Source organism: Chrysemys picta, chromosome 20 (assembly GCF_011386835.1).
Source record: "Chrysemys picta bellii isolate R12L10 chromosome 20, ASM1138683v2, whole genome shotgun sequence".
NCBI lineage: Eukaryota > Metazoa > Chordata > Testudines > Emydidae > Chrysemys > Chrysemys picta.
In genome coordinates, this window is record NC_088810.1 from 8,063,313 (window position 1) to 8,071,474 (window position 8,162).

At 51.7% G+C, this 8,162-nt stretch overlaps 1 non-coding gene across 1 annotated transcript; it reads left to right on the forward strand.

Annotated features, from left to right (window-relative positions):
- The first annotated feature begins 382 nt into the window (after positions 1 to 382).
- LOC112061759 (U2 spliceosomal RNA) lies at positions 383 to 568 on the forward strand. Its single transcript, XR_002890364.2, has one exon. It is a non-coding gene; the product is annotated as a U2 spliceosomal RNA (small nuclear RNA).
- Positions 569 to 8,162: the final 7,594 nt, after the last annotated feature.

Here is an 8,162-nt window from a genome sequence, read left to right on the forward strand (position 1 = left end):
ATAACGAGAGTGAGCCAAGGGGACCCTGCCCACCCGCAAGGGGGAAGAGGCCTATTAACCCCCCGCCCCCCCGCAGGGCTTCCTTCCCCTGAATCCCAAACCTACCCAACATAACTGAATCCCACCTTGTGAGGGTCGCCCCATCACCATCGCCCAACCCACCTTCTTGTGCCCATGGCTATTTGTACCTCATGTGTAGATGATTGACCCTCACCGAATATCGACTGTGTCTTGATCTCGCCCACCGCCCACCCTCCCATTGGGGACACTACAGTCCGTATGTATTATGTGTGCTGCCAACCCCAAGATAACAACATCCCCCCATACTCTGTATGTTCCCCCAATGATTGACAACTGACTCCTCAAATCGTTTGTACCGTTTTTATTTTTTAAATATTCTCTAATAAAAGGTAAATCTGTTCTTATCAGTTTAATATCTGATATGTTCTCGAGGTGAGAACTTTATATTAAACGGATTTTTGGAACAGGGAGATGGAACAGGAGCTTGCTCCATCCACTCCAAGCATCAGCCTGGTATTGCAGTACTTCCAGGTGTGGTGCGCCTCCCTCCGGGGAGAACATGGTTGTTCAAAAAATAGAAAAAGATCTTTTGGGATCTATCGGTGCTCAGACCGTTTGACTGTTTTGTATGGTTTTTTTTTCTGATGGGGGATTTACCTACTTGAGCAGCTGCTTTTTTCATTTCTATTCTACTCTTTCATAAATTTTTTAAAAGATTGGTTCTCATACGTTATGGAAGTGGGGGCTTTGGGTCAGTGTCTCTCAGCGGTGTTACCCCCCACATAGGAGAGAATTGTTCCATTCCTTTCCCCTTGTGAAAATATTCCTGTTAGGCAGAGAGCAGGATGAGATCACATGGAGGAGAGAGGACTGTTCTAGGAGCTCCAGGATCCAAGCAAAACAAGTGGTAAAACTCCCACTGACTTCAGTAATACAAGATCAAGCCCTTAGAAGAGGACTGTGAGTCCCAGGAAGGATGCAGGGGGTTGGACTAGATGACCTCTGGTTTGCAGTCACATTTTTTTTTTTTTTTTTAAACGGAGATATCCCATCTCCTAGAACTGGAAGGGACCTTGAAAGGTCATCGAGTCCAGCCCCCTGCCTTCACTAGCAGGACCAAGTACTGATTTTGCCCCAGATCCCTAAGTGGCCCCCTCAAGGATTGAACAACCCTGGGTTTAGCAGGCCAATGCTCAAACCACTGAGCTATCCCTCCCTCTTCTAAGGGCTTGATCTTGAGGACTGTGAGTCAGCACTGCAAATGTTGCCAGCAAAGGACTTCCCAAGAACGATGGCTTGCACGCAGGCAGGCAGGTTTCAGAGCAGCAGCCGTGTTAGTCTGTATCCGCAAAAAGAGCAGGAGTACTTGTGGCACCTTAGAGACTAACAAATTTATTAGAGCATAAGCTTTCGTGGGCTACTGCCCATTTCTTAGTGTGCAAGTGCAGAGTTCCCGAGGTGACTGAGGGACGGGGGGGGGGGAGTGGTTGATGGGTGCTGCTGCTGCTGGGCGGTGTGGGGGTCTCTTGTTGGCTGGGGCAACAGGAGCGTGGGGGGGGTGTCCCTAGCTGCTGGGGCAATAGTGGAGTGGTTGGGGGGTCTCCCGGCGGCTGAAGCGGCTGATGGACTGCGTAGGGATCGTTCGGCAGCTGGAGCGTCGAGTGGCGGGTGGGCGATTATCTCAGACTCTGTGGCAGCTGGTAGGCGGCGGGCCTGGGTCTCATCTGCTGGGGCGCATCAGGGAGCTCCACGGACGTTGCGTGCATTGGTGGCTGGAGCACAGGGTGGGAAGCCCCCGGCCGCTCAGACGGTGGCAGCCGGGGCAGGTGGTGGGGGTCCCCTGGCTGCATAGGCGGCAGCGGCGCGGTGCAGGAGACCCCCAGGGGCTCAGGCAGCGATGGCTGGGGCAGATGGTGCGGCTCCCCATGGCGGTCGAGCAGCAGCGGCTGGGGAGCGGGGCTGGGGTTGCCCGGCGTCCCGAGGGGCGGCTGGAGCACGCCACGGGGCTCCCCAGGCTGCTCGGGGAGAGGCAGCCGGGGCATGGGTCCCCCGGCGGCCCCGGCAGCGGCGGCCGGAGCGTGCCACGTGGATCTCCGGGCTGCCCAGGGGGCAGCGGCCAGGGCGTGGGGCAGGGGTCCCCCAGTGTCCTAGGTGGCGGCAGCGGTCGGAGAGCGCCGCAGGGCTCCCCAGACTGCTCGGTCAGTGGCAGCCGGGAAGCGGGGCAGGGGTCCCAGAGTGACCCGAGCGGTGGCGGCTGCGGCGCGCCGCGGGTCCGCTCGGGTCAGAGCGGCCAAGGAGCAGGGCAGGGGTCTCTCAACGGCCCCGGCAGCGGCAGCCAAAGTGCGCCGCGGGGCTCTCCTAGCTGCCCAGGGGGCAGCGGCCAGGGCGCGGGGCAGGGGTCACCTTGAGTCCTGGGCGGCGGCAGCACACCGCAGGGCTCCCTGAGCACGCCGCATGGCTCCCCGGACTGCTGGGGAAGCGGCAGCCGGGGAGCGGGGCAGAGGTCCCATGCCGGCCCGGGCAGGGGCGGCGGAGGCCAAGGAGGGGGGCAGGGGTCTCCCGGCATCCCAGGAGGCGGCCGGGGAACGCCGCAGGGCTCCCCGGTCCGCTCAGGTAGTGGCAGCCGGGGAGCGGGTCCCAGAGTGACCCGAGCGGTGGCGGCTGCGGCGCGCCGCGGGTCCGCTTGGGCCAAAGCGGCCGAGGAGCGGGGCAGGGGTCTGGCAGCGGTGGCGGCAGCATACCGCAGGGCTCCCTGAGCACGCCACATGGCTCCCCGGACTGCTCGGGAAGCGGCAGCCGGGGAGCGGGGCAGGGGTCCCACGCCAGCCCGGGCAGGGGCGGCGGCGGGCAGGGAGTGGGGCAGGGGTCCCCTGGTGGCCCCGGCAGCGCCAGCCAGGGCGCGCCACGTGGCTCCCTGGGCTGCCCAGGGAGCGGCGGTCCAGACGCGGGGCAGGGGTCCCATGGCGTCCCGGGCGGCGGCGGCTGGAGCACGCCGCTGGGCTCACCGGGCTGCTCGGGTAGCGGCAGCCGGGGAGTGGAGCTGAGGTCGCTCGACGTCCCGGGTGGCGGTGGCAGTGGCGGCTCGGGCACGCCACAGGGGTCCCCAGTCCGCACATGGGGCAGCGGCTGGGACGCAGGGGTCCCCCGGCGGCATGGGCGGTGGGGGGGCTGTGGGAGAGTCTCCACGTGCGGGTAAGTCCTGGGGCTCTCTGGGGCACTTACCCGGCATCCGGAGCAGCAGCTGGGCGCCGGAGGGTTTCCCAGGCGGCTGGGATCCAAGGAAGCAGTCCCCTGGCGGGAGGAGCAGCAGCTGGGCAGCGGGGTTCTCCGGCGGCCGGTCCGTGATAGCTGCATGGTGTGGCGGGCACCCTGCAGCTGGCCATCTGCGAGGGCCTTCCCTGGCGGCAGAAGTACGGCAGGGCAGGGTCCAGGTGGTTGCAGCTGCTGGTCGGCCGGAGAGTCTACCGGCGCAGGACCATGGCGGGGTTGTTGTACTTAAAAGTACTGCACAGGATCTTTTCAGGGGGAATAAGGCAAAACGCCACATTTATTAGTAATACATGTATTCATTAACACTGTATTATATGCATATAATATATTACACTTACACACACACACACACACAAACACACTTTGTATTGTTGTTACCAATTAGTTGCTCCCCTTAACTTCACTGGCCAGGTGAGTTAGATGGGGGAGGGGGTGGAGCCGGGCTTTTGCCGATTCGGATCGATGCTCCCATGTTGACAAGAGGAGACCCGGGGTTCTTTGCAAGACACCTCACTTTTATAGCAGCTTTTTTCTTATGCAAATTTATACCAGATTTAAACTCTGTGTTTGTGTTCATTGGTTTTTTGTGCTGCTTTCTTTTGAGTGGTTTCAGAGTAGCAGCCGTGTTAGTCTGTATCCACAAAAAGAAGAACAGGAGGACTTGTGGCACCTTAGAGACTAACAAATTTATTAGAGCATAAGCTTTCGTGGACTACAGCCCACTGCTGCAAAGAGGGTGTTTCCAAAAGAAGGTGCTTGCTTTTAACCCCCGAGGCCGTCGGTATGTCTGCTTGTTTTTAATGAGCCCACTTGACACGTTTTATTGTTCTTGGGTCTGGCTCCCAGCCCCTCTCCAACAGTTGAGGCTGTCTGGAGGTGCTGCCTTCCATGCCTTCCTCATCCACACCTCATTCATTCAACAGGACAATTGATTAAGAGTGGGGGGGGGAGAGAGCTCTTGTTCTACTGCTAACAAAAAGAAATTTTTTTTCTATCTTATTTTATCCTTAGGGGCTATAATATTATACCAAGGGCAATGCAAAGTTTCTAAATGAGGCTTTGATACAAAGTCCCATGAAAACAGAGGTCACACGTGGGTAGACCCACCACAAGGTTATATGAAGAGGCACAATGTAAAGTTATATGAAAATTATCAGAGATTGATCTACATTGTCCCCCTTTTGACCTCTCAAGAACAATTCTTGAGTGGTCACCATATAAATCTTTTGTATTTGTTGCAAACAAACCAAACAATTATAACCAGGTGAATATAACTAAAACCATTACAATTGACTAAACACCAGATATAACAAACACAAATGCAAACAATTATAATTATAATAATTGGAAATACGACAAAACCATTACCATTGCAATAATTGGGTACATTGACAAACAAAATGAGGCACAAGTTTGATGCTGCAATAGCCATCAAACAATAAAAGTCACTGAGGTCAGGACCTTTTTAAGCACACACAACAAATAAGATTTTGTAGGAGTACCACAGTTGTTATGCAAGGTTAAGCTGATTTGGACTTAAACTAACATTTAGTTGCTAAAATGTTGTAGAATTTCCTATTTTTAACAGTTGTTTTTAGAGGTTTCTGGGGACCTGAAAGATGGGGCCATACAATTATGGGCCAAGGTTTTACAGGTTATGGGGGCCCAAGAACTACCCTTTAGGGCTTGGGGAAATAGAAGCAGAGTGCATAGAGGAAAGTGTGGAATTAATAATAATACAAGCAAATGTAACTAACAATACAAATATATCAAGAACAAAAATTAACAACAAAATGATTATTAGAGAACCTGACAAAACAAAACAAAATAACCCTGATGCACTGGGGACCAAAGTTTTTTGGACACAAGGGGTGATTGATAAGTTGGATGGAGATGGGGTAAGTAGAGAGAGGAAAAGACATTTACCCTGTCTAGTGTAGTATCCCCTTTTTCTTTGGACCCAATGCTAGCACAGGACACCACTAGAGACAGACACAGAACATGCAACACAGAACACTGAACACAGACTTTGTCATGACACTATAACCATGGTATTTTATAACTCTTCAGCTGGTACCAGCTCTCCTGATGTTCTGGTTCAGAGCCTGAAAGATAGAAGCTTGGAAACAAATTAGCACAGTGCTTTTACCCTGGCAGAACCTGCTTGGTCTCTGCCACAGTGTGTTTGGTACTTGGGGCTGCACAAATGCTAATTAAGTGGTGCATTTCTTGTGAGTATAAATTCTTCCTTTTTTTTAGTAAAAGGGCGTTAACATTTCATTTAGAAAAAAAATTTTGTTTTAAAATCTCCAGCCATTTTGCCATGGCCTGGAGATCTGAGGCAGAAGCAGGCACTGTTGTTAACTGTTTTAATGGCATTTTGGCCCTGGGAGGAGGAATTTACCCAAATATTTCAAATATCCCCCTTTCCAATCTCCAGAGGGGGCCCAAAGGTCTGCCCCCTTCTGGGGTCTTAAATGTTTCTTCTCCTGATGTTACTGCTGCTGTAAGATTTGAGAGTGCTGTTTTAACTTTTTGTACCCAACTTTTTTTTTAGTTTTTTTATTTATTGCTTGCCTGGGCCCGATCCTGCTTTTTTAAATAAACAGTTTTTTTTCATGGGCACAAGCCTTGTTCCATTACAAATTTAGCAAGGAGGGTGGGCTTTCCAACTAACCCCCACCCTTCCTGGTCCCATTCCTTAAACATTTTTTTAAAAATTGTGAAATTACCACAATATTACTTACAAAAAAACAAAACAAAACAAACAAACAAACAAACATAAACCACACTACACTGCCCAAACTCCTATATTCTTCAGAGTTTGGTTTAACAGAACAAGATTTGCATCTTATGTTTTTAACCCACTTTGGGCCAGAGGGAGAGACGCTAAGCTTCCCTCTGTATTGCTCGGCCTGCTACCACCGAGGGTTCATACACCAATTATACAAATCCTTCCCCGGATCAGAGTGAGAAACACTAAGTTCTCCTCTTTAGCTCAGTCTTGCTACGGCTGAGGGTGTATGTACCTCTATAACACAATTAAAACCTAAACTTTTATATTCTTCAGAATTTGGTTAATTAACTGAAAGTTTACGCTCTTTTTTCTGTAGTGTCAGGCTTGCTAAAGCTGGCGGTGTGCACACCAGTTTTATAATAACTGTGGGTTCTATGCTTGCTCCCCCTTCCGCATTCTCCACCAAAATGTTGTACTTAAAAGTACTGCACAGGATCTTTTCAGGGGGAATAAGGCAGAACGCCACATTTATTAGTAATACATGTATTTATTAACACTGTATTATATGCATATAATATATTACACTTACACTCACACACACACACACACAAACACACTTCGTCTTGTTGTTACCAATTAGTTGCTCCCCTTAACTTCACTGGCCAGGTGAGTTAGATGGGGGAGGGGGTGGAGCCGGGCTTTTGCCGATCCGGATCGATGCTCCCATGTTGACAAGACGAGACCCGGGATCCTTTGCAAGACACCTCACTTTTATAGCAGCTTTTTTCTTATGCAAATCTATACCAGATTCAAACTCTGTGTCTGTGTCCATTGGTCCTTTGTGCTGCTTTCTTTTGAGTGTTGTCCCAATGCTGCAAAGAGGGTGTTTCCAAAAGAAGGTGCTTGCTTCTAACCCCCGAGGCCGTCGGTATGTCTGCTTGTTTTTAATGAGCCCACTTGACACGTTTTATTGTCCTTGGGTCTGGCTCCCAGCCCCTCTCCAAGGGTTAAGGCTGTCTGGAGGTGCTGCCTTCCATGCCTTGCTCATCCACACCTCATTCATTCAACAGGGCAATTGATTAAGAGTGGGGGGTGGGGGGAGAGCTCTTGTTCTACTGCTAGCAAACAGAAATTTTTCTTCTATCTTATTCTATCCTTAGGGGCTATAATATTACACCAAGGGCAATGCAAAGTTTCTAAATGAGGCTTTGATACAAAGTCCCATGAAAACAGAGGTCACACGTGGGTAGACCCACCACAAGGTTATATAAAGAGGCACAATGTAAAGTTATATGAAAATTATCAAAGATTGATCTACAGGGTGACCTCGCTGTGGCTGAGGAGCGGGGTGGATGTTCCTCCTCTCCCTGATGTCCCCTGCAGGCTGGTCTCGGGATGCGGGAGCTTCCTGCGGTAGCATCTGGGGGGTCTTTCCCCCACTCCCTCTTTTCCTCTGCAGCTGGTGACTTGCTGTGGCTTGGAGACCCCTGGGGTCTTTCTCGGGAAGCGCCCTGAGGACCACTCTCGGTAGAGTTGGCAGTGGCGGGGCCCGGTGGCATGCTGGAGTAGAGGCCAGCAGTATGGGCTGAGTTTTAGGAGCAGTAGGATGCATTCCCACTGCTTGTGCTTAGTGTAGCAGATTAGTACTATATAGATCAAGGTAGCGGCTTAATCGTATAGAATCGTATAGGAGGTACGCTAAGTGCTGCATTAGGGGGGCTGTGTTGGTGAGTATCTGAGTGTCTGCTGCTGGGACAGTTGGTCAGTTTGACCGTGTGCTTGATTGCTTGCTTGTTTGTTTGAAAAGTGTGAATTGGGAGTGCTTTGTTCCAGGTGGGCCTTGAGTGGGCCTGACTGGTATATAAGGGCAGTCAGCAGCGAACCACCTGAGTGGCGAACAGCAGAGGCTAACAGCGGGAGTTTGCCTGGGAGTTCGCTTGGGGAGAGCGCACTGAGGCTTTCATCTGCAGATTTCTCTGAGTAGTTCCTGCAACAGTTGAGGAAGTCCTTAAGAGGACGGTGATATGGAAGGTGAGCCATCAGCTGTTGTAACCTGCACAGGTTGTGCCATGTTTGTCTTTCTTCCACAGGACAGAAGCGACTTTGTCTGTACAAAGTGCAAGCTGGTCTCCAT